The sequence below is a fragment of the Papaver somniferum genome, chromosome 3 (assembly GCF_003573695.1).
Source record: "Papaver somniferum cultivar HN1 chromosome 3, ASM357369v1, whole genome shotgun sequence".
NCBI classification, from domain to species: domain Eukaryota; kingdom Viridiplantae; phylum Streptophyta; class Magnoliopsida; order Ranunculales; family Papaveraceae; genus Papaver; species Papaver somniferum.
In genome coordinates, this window is record NC_039360.1 from 228171113 (window position 1) to 228190453 (window position 19341).

Sequence of the window (19341 nt, forward strand, 5' to 3'; positions counted from 1 at the left end):
TATATAAACCAGAGTTCAATCCATCAATGAACTCCTGATAAGAACCTAAAATAACAGAGTTCATTCCAGAAATGAACTCTTGATAAAAGCCTAAAAAAACAGAGTTCATTCCAGAAATGAACTCCTGATAAAAACTTAAAAAAACAGAGTTCATTTGTAAAAATGAACAACATCATCATCTTCTTCGACGTCTTCAACAGCAACAACAACATCGTCGTCTTCAACAGCAGCAACAACATCTTCCATCATCTTGCATCGTCTTCATGAAACAGATCGGGTTCATCTTCGTCGTCGTCGTCTACATCAAACAGATCGGGTTCGTTGTCGTCTTCAACATCTTAAGCAGATGCAGCAGCAGATCAAAAATCTTCAAGAAAGCTCATTTACATCTTCAGCATCAATAGCGACAGATGAACTTCAACAGTAGTAGCAGATTAAAAACCTAGAAATCTTCAAGAAAAACTCGTTTACATCGTTTCTTGTTTCATCTTTGCAAATTAAAATCCTAGGAAATCTTCATCTTTTCTATGCAGCAGCAAAGAAAAAAAAAAGAAAAAAGTAGATCCGAAAAAGAAAAGAAAGATGAGAGAGAAAGTAAATCTGAAAATGATTTCATCTCTCTTTATAATTGAGTATATATATATTCTTAGGGTGACGTCATAGATGATGTAATGGTCCCAAAAGGGTATTTCTGTCACTACAATATGACAATTACATCATCCATGACGTCAGACTAGGACCAAACCATTATTTCTAGGACTAAAATATAATATATATTTCCAAAAAGGACCAAACGGACAATTGACTGAGTCAACTGGATTAGACTCTCTCTAATATATTATTCCTAGGACCATATGGTATTTGCTACTAAAAAGATTAATTTGGAAGAAAAAAAAATCCACAATTGACTGCTTATTAATCTGTCCAGCAGAATTTCCGCCCATGTCTTTATTCTAACCGTTCCTCTTAACCAGGTTTTGACTTGGATCGTTTGGGACCTTCCTGAAACAAAATATTGGTTTCCTCCCCTGGAATATCGATGATGAAGTTCCAAGGATAAGCTTTGGTCTCAATCAATTAGTCAATGAAATAAGGGATATTTTAATTGGGTGAGGCATACAAAAAAAAATTTATGGTATCTCTTTGAGTACCATTATATGTAACTGGAATGTTGTTATTGACATGAGCTAACTATAGCCATGTTTTGTTTCTCTGTTCTCGGTAATTTTTCACTCTTTGCGAATGCTTTCTTTTAACCACTTTGCCATTTTGCGTCAAAAAAAGAAAAAGAAAAAGGATGTTTGTGCACCCTGGTGTTTAGTGGGTGTACAAATGTGTAATCAAAATGTGATTGTGTTTATTGTTAATAATCATTTTACTAATAGACAAAGATAAGTTCAAGGTTAGACTAAGTACAAAAACATACACTAACTAATATTTAATGCATGTGTCAAAACATTTGGGCGTATATTGCTTCAAACAAACAAAAAAAATAGGAAGTATACATATAATATTATAATGTATGTGAAAAAGCCCTTGTTTAGGTTTGGTTGTTAATATCGTATCCAAATGTTTTTTTGAATATATATCAAGTGTTACACTTGACGTGTCACTTGATGTATCCAACAATGTTAATATAATTGTTATTGTTGCTATGGTTCGTGTGGTCTGATGTTGCGCGCTTGAAAGGTCAAGGAAGTTGGCCTAGCCTGGCTAGATGAAAGGGACAATGATCGATAATTAGTGAGATACATTGATATAAGATGAAAGTGTCCAGGACTTTGGCTTTGCTGTTTTAATCTCGGGGCTTCAATTAGATGAAAGGGACATGGAGGCGCAATGAGATCAGAGTAAAAGTGTGCTTGATTTTTGCTGACAGATGGTAGACTGTTTTTTATTTTTATTTTGAATCAAATATGACTTACGATCTGACTCAGGCATAACTTCTGACTCAAACTCATTTGAATCAGGGAATAAAATGTCCGTAACTCATTGGACCAAGCCACTGACTCACATACTTTTTAGTCAGATGAGTCAGATCTTACTCAAATAACAAACATATTGAGTCATATCCAGATGAATCAGGTGATATCAGTCAAATCCAAACGATTCAGATTCAGATGATTCAAACATGTCGGGAGAAAACAACCAAGGTGCAAGTCTAAACCTTGTATTGGGCCTCTTCTCCCCGGAAGTACCTACTTGATTTTTGATTTATTTTTTTCAGTTTTGTTTTTGTTGGAAAAAAATTTGCTACAGTTTTTGTCTCCCTTTTTCCCTGCAAACTTGTTTTTTGTTTCTTATGAGAATAGAAAATTTCATTAGAATCAGGAATTCACAAGTAGCTACAAGTTCTACAGAAAAAAATGCTGAGATGTTTCATGAATATATGCCCAGTCTAGTAGTGATCTACTAGAGAAGAAAACCTCTTAATCAGGGGGTCTAGGTATAAGAAAATTACGTGTTATTAACAAATCTCTTACGAAGAAATGGTGGTGGTGTCTTGGTAAGGAGAGGGACTCTCTTTAGGCTAAAATTAGTTTGTGGAGAATTATCTATAAAGTTGCATATGACTTCTTTAAGTTCATTCAATTTAAGGGGGTAGGAGCGACATGATCCGTTTGTGGGAAGATAAGTGGTGCATTCAAGGCCCTCTGGCCACTTCTTTCGCCAGGTTATATGCAATTTTCAACAGCAAGCATTGTTCTCTGCTTAAGGTCTTTAATCCAGATGACCATAGTTGTTATAAGAATCTCGACATTTCTCGCGGTCGCTTATATGATATTGAGATTGCTGAATTTACCCAGGTAATTAATTACTCTCCTTAATTCTATTGTGTTTTTTTTCAAACGAAGAGGACGAGTTGGTTTGGGTGGGCGACAAATCTAAAGCTTTTTCAATCAAGTTGGCATATAACAATGAGGTAGCTATGTCTAATAGTGTGACATTTCCTACGAAGAAAATTTAGTCTCGTGCTTGGCCCATAAGGTCAGTTTCTTTTGTGGCAATTGGTGTTAGAGCGGCTCCCGACAGTTGATAATCTTCTTAGAAGAAACATTCTGTTGGTCGTTTTAGCTGGTAACTCTTCCTAGACTGTCTGTCCTCTTCGTAACCTGGGTGGCGGAATGTGGCAAGCATCTGTTTTGGGACCGTGTGTTTACAAATCAGGTGTGGGTTTTCTTTTCTCTCAAGCCAATGTTCTCCTTCCGTCAATTACTTCCTTGATGGATCTTTTCAAGTTCTGGAGCAAGTATTCAGTTTCTAATAGCGGTAAGGAGATTTGGAAACGTCTTCCTGCAAGCATTTTTTGGAACGTCTGGCTAGAGAGGAACGCGAGAAGCTATACCGGCAAGAAGAGAACAATAAAGGATATCATCACCGACTCGAAAATTAGTGCTTTCCACTGGGCTTATGCTATTCATTTCATAGTTAGGTATCGTATTCGTGATGTAATATTCAACTGGAAATCTCTTTTCTTCGGACCTTCTTAGTTTTTGGTTTGTGCTTTTTTGGGTTTTCTTTCTCTTGTTTTTTCCCCCCCGCTTGGTGGCTCTCTGCGTCTCAGACTTGTAATTTGCTTTACTTTTTAATATTTTTTTATTTATCGATCAAAAAAAAATATGGTAAATATATATTGATGCCTAGTCTAGTAGTATCGCGGAGTCGACAGCTAGCAGCAATGATCCTAGCCGAAACAGAAGTTCTTGCTACAAAGCTAAGGTTTGAATCTGTTTTGAATAAGTATCAATTCACGAATTTCATTTGTTTTGTTCATTTCAGAACACCCAAATTGCAGCGGGTGGAACGAAGTTTCTGTCGGAAAACCGAGGTTACGTTCATCTCGAACCGGCATGTTTCCATAGAAGTCAATTCCATGAAACATCCTACTTTAATTAACTAGCTCGAATACTCCACATATATCTTTAGATTAGCATAATCGGATAATACTAGCACTAATATATAATCAATAGGATAATAGACAATCACACACGACACAAAGATTACGTGGTTCACCTTTTGTAGGCTACATCCACGGCCAAAACCACCCCGAGAATCTTCATTATCATAACAAGTTATTACATCGTCACACATCATATAATCAACTAGTTATATAACCCACTAGCGCTAAACATTAGAAACAACAAGACGTATTACGAAGAGTTTACTTCTTCCTTTGTTCGTCTTCTTCCATAAACTTTCACCACCATGGTTGCTTCGACTTTAGACAAGAACATGAAGAACATCATAAATTCTAGCTTCTCCCACATGAACCCTAGAAACCCTAGATTTCTCCCATACCCTCTCTTTCTACAAGTCATTCTTCTCACATTGATTTTAGCCCTTCACCAACCATTGTAGGACATAACGGTTGTGACCCTAACACTCTCATAAAGAGAGGATTCTACTAGAGAATTAACCAAGAGAATTATTTCTACTCACAATATAAGCCCTCTTATATAGTAGTTAAATCCTTGCTCCCCAAGTCTTAGAACTCCTAAAAATAGACTCACACCTTAATTAGGAAATCATAAACTAGGAAACCACATAACTTGGGAAACACCCAAATTACGTTCCGGTAAGTTCCGGAATCTTCACGGGATGAAACCTCAACAATCACCACCTTTTGTGACGTGAACAAAACCTTCGTCTTCACTCCAACAAATCATGAATGTTTACCACCTTATACAAGGCCATCCTCGTGGACATCATCACTAGCACGAATCAAAATTGTCTTGTACTTTGAGCTTGAACCACCACCTAATCCAAATTCCTCCTTTGCACTTGCACCATTGGAATAGCTATTTGTCGATCTTCTAGCCTCACCGCAAACAACTTAATCATATAATTTATACATGTATCTGCACGACTTGTATCAAACTACTTCGTCGCTATGATCACTCATTATTCCACCTTCGTAGAATATTTCTTCGACACATGTCTAACACTTGACATTATTTGATCTGAGCCATCAAACAATTTCAGATGGACTTAACCAACTCCAAACACCAAAAATATTGATTCATCCTCCATGTAGACAAAGCATGCTACAATCTTCATATGTTGTGTATGAACGATTGTCCCTTAGCACCACCATGATTCAAAACATTCTCCTGACAATATTTTGCAGACGCCAGTTGATCCCACGAACGATCTTCTCTCGTAAAGAAAACACCTTCAACACGAATCATAGTCACATCAAGCAAAGTTGTCGAATCTTTCTTGATGTCGTCCCACTCTTTGTTCGACGTAGATTTACTCATCATCTTCACGAACTATATCATTCTGCTACGAACCAAGACTTTCTCTTCTTTGAAACCTCTTGTTCAAATTACCAAATCACTGCCATCTTTATCCACGCTCACCGCACCACTTGTCGGAAAACCGAGGTTACGTTCATCTCGAACCGGCATGTTTCCATAGAAGTCAATCACATGAAACATCCTACTTTAGATAACTAGCTCGAATACTCCACTTATATATTTAGATTAGCATGATCGGATAATACTAGCACGAATATATAATCAATAGGATAATAGACAATCACACACGACACAGAGATTACGTGGTTCACCTTTTTTAGGCTACATCCACGGCCAAAACCACCCCGAGAATCTTCATTATCATAACAAGTTATTACATCGTCACACATCATATAATCAACTAGTTATATAACCCACTAGCGCTAAACATTAGAAACAACAAGACGTATTACGAAGAGTTTACCTCTTCCTTTGTTCGTCTTCTTCCATAAACTTTCACCACCATGGTTGCTTCGACTTTAGACAAGAACATGAAGAACATCATAAATTCTAGCTTCTCCCACATGAACCCTAGAAACCCTAGATTTCTCCCATACCCTCTCTTTCTACGAGTCATTCTTCTCACGTTGATTTTAGCCCTTCACCAACCATTGTAGGACATAACGGTTGTGACCCTAACACTCTCATAAAGAGAGGATTCTACTAGAGAATTAACCAAGAGAATTATTTCTACTCACAATATAAGCCCTCTTATATAGTAGTTAAATCCTTGCTCCCCAAGTCTTAGAACTCCTAAAAATAGACTCACACCTTAATTAGGAAATCATAAACTAGGAAACCACATAACTTGGGAAACACCCAAATTACGTTCCGGTAAGTTCCGGAATCTTCACGGAATGAAACCTCAACAATCACCACCTTTTGTGACGTGAACAAAATCTTCGTCTTCACTCCAACAAATCATGAATGTTTACCACCTTATACAAGGCCATCCTCGTGGACATCATCACTAGCACGAATCAAAATTGTCTTGTACTTTGAGCTTGAACCACCACCTAATCCAAATTCCTCCTTTGCACTTGCACCATTGGGATAGCTATTTGTCGATCTTCTAGCCTCACCGCAAACAACTTAATCATATAATTTATACATGTATCTGCACGACTTGTATCAAACTACTTCGTCGCTATGATCACTCACTATTCCACCTTCATAGAATATTTCTTCGACGCATGTCTAACACTTGACATTATTTGATCTGAGCCATCAAACAATTTCAGATGGACTTAACCAACTCCAAACACCAAAAATATTGATTCATCCTCCATGTAGACAAAGCATGCTACAATCTTCATATGTTGTGTATGAACGATTGTCCCTTAGCACCACCATGATTCAAAACATTCTCCTGACAATATTTTGCAGACGCCAGTTGATCCCACGAACGATCTTCTCTCGTAAAGAAAACACCTTCAACACGAATCATAGTCACATCAAGCAAAGTTGTCGAATCTTTCTTGATGTCGTCCCACTCTTTGTTCGACGTAGATTTACTCATCATCTTCACGAACTATATCATTCTGATACGAACCAAGACTTTCTCTTCTTTGAAACCTCTTGTTCAAATTACCAAATCACTGCCATCTTTATCCACGCTCACCGCACCACTTGTCGGAAAACCGAGGTTACGTTCATCTCGAACCGGCATGTTTCCATAGAAGTCAATCACATGAAACATCCTACTTTAGATAACTAGCTCGAATACTCCACTTATATATTTAGATTAGCATGATCGGATAATACTAGCACGAATATATAATCAATAGGATAATAGACAATCACACACGACACAGAGATTACGTGGTTCACCTTTTTTAGGCTACATCCACGGCCAAAACCACCCCGAGAATCTTCATTATCATAACAAGTTATTACATCGTCACACATCATATAATCAACTAGTTATATAACCCACTAGCGCTAAACATTAGAAACAACAAGACGTATTACGAAGAGTTTACCTCTTCCTTTGTTCGTGTTCTTCCATAAACTTTCACCACCATGGTTGCTTCGACTTTAGACAAGAACATGAAGAACATCATAAATTCTAGCTTCTCCCACATGAACCCTAGAAACCCTAGATTTCTCCCATACCCTCTCTTTCTACGAGTCATTCTTCTCACGTTGATTTTAGCCCTTCACCAACCATTGTAGGACATAACGGTTGTGACCCTAACACTCTCATAAAGAGAGGATTCTACTAGAGAATTAACCAAGAGAATTATTTCTACTCACAATATAAGCCCTCTTATATAGTAGTTAAATCCTTGCTCCCCAAGTCTTAGAACTCCTAAAAATAGACTCACACCTTAATTAGGAAATCATAAACTAGGAAACCACATAACTTGGGAAACACCCAAATTACGTTCCGGTAAGTTCCGGAATCTTCACGGGATGAAACCTCAACAATCACCACCTTTTGTGACGTGAACAAAACCTTCGTCTTCACTCCAACAAATCATGAATGTTTACCACCTTATACAAGGCCATCCTCGTGGACATCATCACTAGCACGAATCAAAATTGTCTTGTACTTTGAGCTTGAACCACCACCTAATCCAAATTCCTCCTTTGCACTTGCACCATTGGAATAGCTATTTGTCGATCTTCTAGCCTCACCGCAAACAACTTAATCATATAATTTATACATGTATCTGCACGACTTGTATCAAACTACTTCGTCGCTATGATCACTCACTATTCCACCTTCGTAGAATATTTCTTCGACACATGTCTAATACTTGACATTATTTGATCTGAGCCATCAAACAATTTCAGATGGACTTAACCAACTCCAAACACCAAAAATATTGATTCATCCTCCATGTAGACAAAGCATGCTACAATCTTCATATGTTGTGTATGAACGATTGTCCCTTAGCACCACCATGATTCAAAACATTCTCCTGACAATATTTTGCAGACGCCAGTTGATCCCACGAACGATCTTCTCTCGTAAAGAAAACACCTTCAACACGAATCATAGTCACATCAAGCAAAGTTGTCGAATCTTTCTTGATGTCGTCCCACTCTTTGTTCGACGTAGATTTACTCATCATCTTCACGAACTATATCATTCTGCTACGAACCAAGACTTTCTCTTCTTTGAAACCTCTTGTTCAAATTACCAAATCACTGCCATCTTTATCCACGCTCACCGCACCACTTGTCGGAAAACCGAGGTTACGTTCATCTCGAACCGGCATGTTTCCATAGAAGTCAATCACATGAAACATCCTACTTTAGATAACTAGCTCGAATACTCCACTTATATATTTAGATTAGCATGATCGGATAATACTAGCACGAATATATAATCAATAGGATAATAGACAATCACACACGACACAGAGATTACGTGGTTCACCTTTTTTAGGCTACATCCACGGCCAAAACCACCCCGAGAATCTTCATTATCATAACAAGTTATTACATCGTCACACATCATATAATCAACTAGTTATATAACCCACTAGCGCTAAACATTAGAAACAACAAGACGTATTACGAAGAGTTTACCTCTTCCTTTGTTCGTCTTCTTCCATAAACTTTCACCACCATGGTTGCTTCGACTTTAGACAAGAACATGAAGAACATCATAAATTCTAGCTTCTCCCACATGAACCCTAGAAACCCTAGATTTCTCCCATACCCTCTCTTTCTACGAGTCATTCTTCTCACGTTGATTTTAGCCCTTCACCAACCATTGTAGGACATAACGGTTGTGACCCTAACACTCTCATAAAGAGAGGATTCTACTAGAGAATTAACCAAGAGAATTATTTCTACTCACAATATAAGCCCTCTTATATAGTAGTTAAATCCTTGCTCCCCAAGTCTTAGAACTCCTAAAAATAGACTCACACCTTAATTAGGAAATCATAAACTAGGAAACCACATAACTTGGGAAACACCCAAATTACGTTCCGGTAAGTTCCGGAATCTTCACGGGATGAAACCTCAACAATCACCACCTTTTGTGACGTGAACAAAATCTTCGTCTTCACTCCAACAAATCATGAATGTTTACCACCTTATACAAGGCCATCCTCGTGGACATCATCACTAGAACGAATCAAAATTGTCTTGTACTTTGAGCTTGAACCACCACCTAATCCAAATTCCTCCTTTGCACTTGCACCATTGGGATAGCTATTTGTCGATCTTCTAGCCTCACCGCAAACAACTTAATCATATAATTTATACATGTATCTGCACGACTTGTATCAAACTACTTCATCGCTATGATCACTCACTATTCCACCTTCGTAGAATATTTCTTCGACACATGTCTAACACTTGACATTATTTGATCTGAGCCATCAAACAATTTCAGATGGACTTAACCAACTCCAAACACCAAAAATATTGATTCATCCTCCATGTAGACAAAGCATGCTACAATCTTCATATGTTGTGTATGAACGATTGTCCCTTAGCACCACCATGATTCAAAACATTCTCCTGACAATATTTTGCAGACGCCAGTTGATCCCACGAACGATCTTCTCTCGTAAAGAAAACACCTTCAACACGAATCATAGTCACATCAAGCAAAGTTGTCGAATCTTTCTTGATGTCGTCCCACTCTTTGTTCGACGTAGATTTACTCATCATCTTCACGAACTATATCATTCTGATACGAACCAAGACTTTCTCTTCTTTGAAACCTCTTGTTCAAATTACCAAATCACTGCCATCTTTATCCACGCTCACCGCACCACTTGTCGGAAAACCGAGGTTACGTTCATCTCGAACCGGCATGTTTCCATAGAAGTCAATCACATGAAACATACTACTTTAGATAACTAGCTCGAATACTCCACTTATATATTTAGATTAGCATGATCGGATAATACTAGCACGAATATATAATCAATAGGATAATAGACAATCACACACGACACAGAGATTACGTGGTTCACCTTTTTTAGGCTACATCCACGGCCAAAACCACCCCGAGAATCTTCATTATCATAACAAGTTATTACATCGTCACACATCATATAATCAACTAGTTATATAACCCACTAGCGCTAAACATTAGAAACAACAAGACGTATTACGAAGAGTTTACCTCTTCCTTTGTTCGTCTTCTTCCATAAACTTTCACCACCATGGTTGCTTCGACTTTAGACAAGAACATGAAGAACATCATAAATTCTAGCTTCTCCCACATGAACCCTAGAAACCCTAGATTTCTCCCATACCCTCTCTTTCTACGAGTCATTCTTCTCACGTTGATTTTAGCCCTTCACCAACCATTGTAGGACATAACGGTTGTGACCCTAACACTCTCATAAAGAGAGGATTCTACTAGAGAATTAACCCAGAGAATTATTTCTACTCACAATATAATCCCTCTTATGTAGTAGTTAAATCCTTGCTCCACAAGTCTTAGAACTCCTAAAAATAGACTCACACCTTAATTAGGAAATCATAAACTAGGAAACCACATAACTTGGAAAACACCCAAATTACGTTCCGGTAAGTTCTGGAATCTTCAGAGAACAAAACCCCAACAGTTTCAAGCTAGCTTTCCTTCTGCAGATAAACCAAAAGATGTCCGAAGACCAGGCCAAATCAATCATATTGTGAGGAAAGACCCTTGCATTCATGGAGGCTGGTTGTAATTTTTTATTTATAAAATAGTCTTCGCCGAAAAAGAAAAAAATTGCTTGGTACGACAAAGAGAGATGACGTTAACCCACATAGAGTCTTATTATTATTTTTCCTGCGTTTAGTTGGTTAAAATTATTAAATTACGTATCAACTATAGGATACTAGTAAGACCACATGTGCGATGCACATGCTTGAATTGGATTGTTTTAACAACACCAAATTTGATAATAATGAAGAAAAAAATTCTTAAAATAAAAATTATCCTTGTTTGTACTCATTACGTAGATAATTTAAAGAGCATTCCAAATATATTAATTTTGCAAATATCCGATGTTTATTTTTAAAGATATCTAAGTTTTAATTTTTTTTGATCTATTTTTTAAAACAATGGCATTCCTATGAATATATAAATATTGATTAAAAGCTTAGTTAATGGGGTATTATTGTCATGTGAAAAGTTTTCACTAAAATAAAGCTTCACCAAACAAAGGGGTCTTTTCTTTATACTCTTTCCGTCCCACTATTAGATGACCTAGTGCCCAATTCTTAAGGCAACCAATGGAAAGGAGCATTCTTAGATATTTTTTACAGTTATACCCTTCTGGATAATAACTTGTCAAATTTAGAAATGATTTATCTCACAAAGGATACCATGGATTTTCGTAAACTTTGTATCATTGAGAGGCATTTTAAAACACCCACGTAACGAATATAAACATGAATACCAAATTATACATATTTCTTATACTAATGATAATCAATCAAAATGATAGTTTTAAAAATATCACCTTGTATAATGAGATAGGTCAACTAATAATATGACAAATTTTTTAACCAAATAAGTCATCTAATAGTGAGACGGAGAAAGTACTAGTAAAGATTAGTTTGTAGCCTCTGAGTGTCGGAGATTTCTTACGATAGTCTTTTTGTCTTTTCTTTATCACTTTGCAAAAGGATACTTCACAGAAACTGGAAGTAGTCGCGAACGCGAAGTGTGGGGCGGCCCCCTCGGAACGTATGCATGAGTACGACGATACTATAAGTAATTATCATTTCTGGTGCCTACCAGAATTCATGAACTCATCCTCCTTCAAAGGTAACTCATAAAGAGAAAAACACACACCTGAGTCATGGGTTTCCATATTCTCCTAAATTTCCATTGTTTCCTCATGTTACTGTGTCTGCAATTTGCGTCTCCTACTAAAACACCGATCACCGCTTCTAAAGTTATTTCCAAGCCTGGCTGCCAAGATAAGTCCGGGAACGTGAGCATACCGTGCCCATTCGCTGTCGGTGTTGGTTGTTCCATAGACAATCGTTATTTCAACATAAAATGCGACCACAGTATCCCTTCTTACATCAGACCAGTGTATGGTAAAAACGTAGATGTCTAAAATATATCAATATTTGACGGTGAGATGACAACCACACTTAAAGCTGCACAAGATCCGGTCCGGAACCGAAAGAACCGGAGTTGAACCGAACCGGATCCGGAGTTACCGGTACATGTACCGGTTCTGAAAGTTGATACCCGGAGTAGGCCGGTACAGGTATTGGTTCTGGGTGTAGTCCCGGTCTATACCGGACCCAAAATCCCGGTAAATTAAAGTCGTTAATATTTTCTACGATATTAGATCCTTGCCGTCCTCCTAGGTTTAGTCTATCTAGTATCTATCTTCGACTTCGAGCCAATTTCATTTTATTTTTTTCTTTCTCTGTCTGAAAGAGAACAACAGCAGTCTCACTTAGGGTTTTCACTCAATCTCCACAGATCGTCAAATCTCTTTGTTCATAGGTATCAATTTTCACTCCCCCACAGATTCAAAGTTAGTCCTGGTTTGAATCGCAATTTTGGTTCTCTTTGTTTACATAATCTGGTGATTAGAAAATTTAGAAATTTTCTTTGCTTGTTTTTCTACTGAATCTCTATAAAGTGATAGATCTTTTCTGGGTTTCTTATGGTTTCTGTAATTACGTAGTTTGAATGAAAGAATTAACAAGGATGATGAAACCCTAACTGAATCTTGGGTTCTTGTTTAGTCATGAATTCTTTGTGATCTTGTTGGGTTTTAGTAATATAGAGTATGAATCAAGTTTTAAGATTGATTGGATTGTTGCTTGTTAGTGTACTATTTACGGAATTTGGGATTTGTAATTTGTTTGCTATGTATATTTATATTTAGTTGATATGGAATTATGAATTAATGAAATGAATTTTACATGAATTTGGATTTCCTTTGTTGTTTCTGTTGTTTAGATGTCTTGTTTTTATCTCTATATTTAGTTGCAGTCTTGCAGAGGGTCTCTTTTGTTTTGTATTGTTTTGTTATTAGTACTAGTATAGTCTTTGATTGAAATTCCAGAGAATAGTGAAGAAAATCTCACTTGCATTTTAATTTTCTTATTTCTGTTTTGGATGAATTGTTATTGCAAGTAATTCACTCTTGTTCTGCACCTTTCACTCTTGCAAGGAACTAGTGCTTGAAGTCTAGAAGGTTAATATACTGCATATAATGTTCTTTACTTCTCTTGCAGGACTTTGAGGTGCTAAATGGGGAAGCGCAAAGCACCAGATGATTCCAGTAATAGCATTGTTAGACCAAAAGAAATTGTTCCTACACCAAGTTCAACTCAAACAAAAAGTACAACTGAAGTTGGATCATCCTCTCAAGCTGCATCTGACATAGATGGAGCTGAACCTACGCCAACAAGTACAACTGAAGTTAGTGACAACAAAAAGAAGCATGGTAAAGTGAGATCTAAAGTTTGGTTGGAGATGACCAGGATAAGTGACGTTCAAGCTGAATGTCATCATTGCAAGGGATTGTATGTTGCTGACAATGACGTACATGGAACTTATGGATTACATAAGCATTTGAAGAGATGCCTTAAAAATCCAAACAGGGAGGTAGAGAAAGACAATGGACAACAAACTCTGTTGATGCCACCCCCAAAACCAGGTGAAGATGGTAAACTTGTTGCTCATTCTTACAGTTATAAAAAGTTAAGAAGGGATCTTGTTGAGTGGATAATCAAGGATGAAATAGCTTTTAGAGCAGTAGAAGGGTCAGGTTTTATGGAAATGATGTAGGTGGAAGAGCCTAGATTCAAGGTTCCAGGGCGTATGTCAATTTATAGGGATGTATTGAAGATGTATGTGGAAGAGAAGAATAGCCTAAAAACTTATTTCTTGACATCTAATCAGAGGATATCTTTGACAACAGACACATGGATATCACCAAATAATTATAACTATATTTGTGTAATCGTTCATTATGTTGATCACAACTGGAAGTTAAAAAGAGAATACTCATGTTCTGCCAAGTTGAAGGTCACACTGGTAATGCAATAGGTAAGAAGCTGGTGAAGCGTTTAGAGGATTGGGGTCTACAAGATGTATTTGGTGTCACTCTAGACAATGTCAGCGCCAACAAAGTAGCTATTGATCATGTGAAGAATGTTGTCATTAGCTGGACAGGATCACCAATTAGAGCCAAATATTTACATGTAAGTCCATGTTACATTTTATCATGTTCTGGATTTCATGTTACATTCTTATCATGTTCTGCACTTGTTATTCATGTAATGTCTTGCTTTAGATATAATGTATATCTGTAATATATCATTTCATATTATGCTTCTGTTTGATATCCTTGCTTGCACACATCTTTTTAATAAATAGCTCTCTGTTAATAGGTTGAAACCATGTCCAGGGATAAGAATTAGTGCACTAGACAATATAATGACCTCTTGGATTTTAGAGAATAAAATACTGTGTTATGTTTATAGTTTACATCTCAGATGTTGTGACAATTGATGTTTATAGTTTACATCTCAGATGTTGTGACAATTGATGTTTATAGTTTACATCTCTTCCATGTTATTGTTTATCATTCATCTTAGTCAAAATTAGTACTTTGGTTTTGTTGTCAACTGAGCTACTGAAATATAGATATAAATGGTGACTGTTTCATGAACATAGCTTCTTTGAGTATCTTTTTGTGTTGCATTTTAAGCATTGACTTTGACAGTATCTTTTTTGTTTTGTTCTTTCTCTAGGTGAGGTGTGCAGCCCATGTTCTTGTTCTTGTCATTAAAGATGCAGTAAGGCTCTTTAATATATCAGTTAGAAGAATAAGGCCAGTTGTAAAATATGTTCTTAGTTCTCCTTCTAGGAACGAAAAATTTAAACAATGTGCTTCCCTAGCAAAGGTAGATTGTAAGAAATCTCTGATTTTAGATGTGTACACTAGATGGAATAACACTTACTTGATGTTAGACGCTGCTGAAAAATATGAAAAAGTTTTTGCAATGTTAACACAGATTGATAAGGACTTTCAAGAAAGGTTTATCTTTGAACAAGAAAAAGAATATGTTTTACCTACTGATGTTGATATTGAAGCATCTATAGCTAGTAATGTTCTCATAGAAGATGTGTTTGAGGATATGGAAGAAGAGGTTGAGGAGTTGGATCTAACAAGCAAGAACAAGGAAAAGATGAAGAATCAGAAGAAAAAGATTCCTCGTCAACATGCTCCTTATCAAGAAGATTGGAAATATGCTAGAGGTCTTGTGAAGTGTCTAAAGGTATTATTCGATGCTACTGTCAACTTTTCTACATCTACACAAGTCACTATCATATGTTCTTATGGAAATTGTTACTCATCAATGAACAGTTAATAGAATTTAGAAACAATATAGCATCAGATCCTTTTATTGCTCGTATGTCTCTTCTAATGTGTGTTAAGTACCATAAGTATTGGGGTGTGTATGAAACAATGACTTCTGTAATGTTTATTGCTCATCTGTTGGATCCAAGACAGAAACAAAAGGGTTTGGAGTTTACTCTTAATTGTTTGTATGAGAATAATACATGGGAGGTTCAAAAAGTTATGAGAAAGGTGAAATTAGAATTTGAGGAACTCTTTGAAGATTATAAGTCCTTGTATTCAATTCATGAGGAGAGGTCAAGTAGTGATCATCATACTGTTGCCAATCCAGTTAGTGTGGAATCTCATGGTCTGTTTGCTAGAATTCAATCAAGGAGGAAACAGTATTGGGAAAGCCCAAGTTGTGTTGAAGAGGCAAGAACAACTGAGCTTGACAGGTATTTGACAGATGTGATTGAAAGTGGAATGCGTGAAATAGGTCAACCTGACTAGTTTGACATTTTGGATTGGTGGCAGGCTAATGCAAGCAGGTATAAGATACTTTCATACATTGCAAGAGATATATTAGCTATGCATGTGTCTTCAGTGGCCTCTGAATCAACTTTTAGCAGCGGCAAGCGCGTGCTGACTCCATGAAGAGCTTCTTTGTCTACAAGGACAGTTGAAGCATTACTTTGTACGCAAAGTTTTCTTCAAAAGCCCATTGCTCTTGATATTCTATGTGACTATATACCTGATGATGTTGTTGAAGATGAGGCAGGTAATATATTGGGTTTTTTTCTATTTAATAGTACTTACTTTTCAAGTTTTCTTGTATTGCTTGCTTACTTTCTTGTTTTACTTTTTTATTCCATGTTGCAGCCATATGGGATTCTCTTCTAAAAATAACTTCAAGTAAACTCCACGTCAGTGCAGCCAGTGTCATTGTTCGACAAGTCCCCCATCCTTTGCAAAGATTGCATTTCATTTCTTGTCGCAGACAGAAGACTAATGGAAATGTTGTTTTTACTGTTTAATACTATGTTTTAATGTTGAACTTTGAACTTAAGTGATATTGTGATGTTTTAAACCTTAACTTTGAACTGAAGTGTGTGAACTTAATGTTGTTATTTTGAACTTTGTAATGTTGAACTTAGTCTTACACTCTTAGCTTGTTACTTTACCGTCGTACGACTTATACATACTATATTACATTATTACTGTCATAGTGTGTGTTTCAAAATTCAGGTAAAAATCCGGTACCGGAGTGGAACCGGACCGGTCTTACAGGTACAGGTACAGGTACAGGTCCTCAAATTTAAGAACCGGTCAACTCCGTGTACAGGTACCGGGTCCAACAGAAAATCGGACTGTACCGGATCATTTGCAGCTCTAATTGTGTGATAATTCACTACACCATTTTCTGGTTTTAGCAACGCTTTATTTTCGGAAGTGCGCAACGGATATAGAGGTTGCACAGAGTGCAACGCCTATATCGTTGCGCACCAGATTATCCATTGCACAAATTATTTATAATTCATTTATTAAAATAAAATAGTGGTGCAACGAATGTTGTTAACACAACGTGACTCAACATTGTACACGGCAGTCTTTGTATAGTTGGTAATCTCTGTATATTAGGAAATTGTGTTTAGTTAGGAAATATTGTTTCTTAAACCTCACGTCAGTTGTGTATATACACATGTATCGAGTCTCTTTGTATAATATATTTAATAAAACTCAATAAAACAGTTTTGTTCAAAGTTCATCTTCTTGTCTATCTTCTCTTCAAGCTAAACCTAAAACCAGTAGTTCTAACTTGGTATAAGCTAGGTTTAGGTCCTTTTACCCCTTTTCTTCGATTATTCTTTCTTAACCTAAAACCATGTCTACTGGAAATTCTACAACCTCTGCAATCATGGAATCAACTTCTCTTTCTATACTTTCAACAATGGCCTCTGTCCAATTCTCTCAACCTCATCATATAATCACCGTCAAGTTGGATGAAAGCAATTATTCTTTGTGGCGTGCTCAATTTTTGCCATATCGTCAGGGTTACGATCTAGATGGTCATGTTACTGGTGCGAAACCTTGTCCATCATCTCATGTTGATGATGCAGCTCCTACACCGGCGTTTCTCTCTTGGACAAAACAAGATAAAATTCTAGTAAGTTGGTTGTTCTCATCTGTTACACCTTATGGTTTTCGACATGTTCATCGTCTTAGAACTTCCAAAGCTATCTGGGACTCTCTTGAAGCTCAATATGCCTCCAAATCTGATGCACAAATTCACCATCTTCACTGCGAGCTACGTGCTCTTAAGAAAGGATCAAAAACCATGAGAGAATATATCAATCATGCTCGAGATTTGGCGGATAATCTTGCTGCTTCCAACACCACAGTTACCGATAAGGAATTCCAACACTGTCTTCTCGCTTTCCTTGACAATTCATATGATGCTATCATTACTTCTTTGACTACCACGATGAGTTCTCTCACCATGGAAGATTTTCTTACCTTTCTTCTCACTTTTGAATTGCGAATTGAGCATCAGGAAAAAGCCTTGAACTCTCAGCATGTGGACAACCTTGCAGCACCTGCTCGTAATGTTGTTTCAAACTCGTCTCGGTCCCCTACTCAGTTCTCAGATGCGTACAACTCTTCTTCTAATCATTTTGAAGCTGCACCAAATCGGTTCAACAACGCATCCATCTCCTCTAGCTCGTCTCGATTCCCTAATTCAGGACGTTCTCCAGCACCGTCAGCATAACGTGGCCGTTCAGAAATCCCGTGTCAGTTATGTGGACGTCCCAGTCATGAAGCCCCAGACTGTTGGAACCGCTTTGATCGCAGCTTTCGTCCTCCTCGACGTCAACCATCGGCTTCCGCACCTCTTGCTTATAATGCTCAAACTGGTTTATTGGCAACTCCTCCATGGACTCCTGACAGTGGTGCTACGGATCATATAACAAATGATCTTTCTTGTCTTCAGTTTTCAACCGAGTATACTGGTCCTGATCAAATTCAGATGGGTAATGGCTCTTCTATTCTAATTTCTAATGTTGGTTTTTCTGTTTTGGGAACTCCCAATCGTAAGTTCCAACTTCGTAATGTTCTCTATACACCTCAAATATCTCATAATCTGTTGTCAGTATCTCGTTTTACTACTGACAATAATGTCTTATTCGAATTTCATCCAAATTTTTTCTTGTGAAAGATCGATGTACCGGGAAGGTTCTTCTTCGCGGAAGTAGGAGGGGTGGTCTCTATCAACTTGATGATTCGTTTAAATCACCTAAAGCTTGCATAGGAGAATGTGATACCTTACAAGATTGCACTCTATATTGGGACATCCAATGATGCGTACAGTTTGTAAAGTCGTCTCTCAGTTTTCACTTCCGGTTTCTAGTCAAACTATTAAGTTTTGTTCATCTTGTTGATGAGCGATTAATTTCTTACATATTTATTACCCAAAATATATATTGTTGGTGCTTATTTTGGTATTTATTGTGTTTTTGTAGGTAAATGAATAAAATGGGCTCTTCCAAGAAAATCGGCTAAAACTAGGATTCCAAGAAGAAAATATGGACTATGGAGTATAGGGGTCGTGGATACTTTTGGATCTAAATGGGATAGGCCCAATTTAAGTTAGTGAAGGAGATGATGGGCTGAAGTTGGTTTAAGAAATTAACATGCTCGGGAATTTTGATCTCGTGGATTTTAGGATGAAGGACTTGGTGATTAGTTCT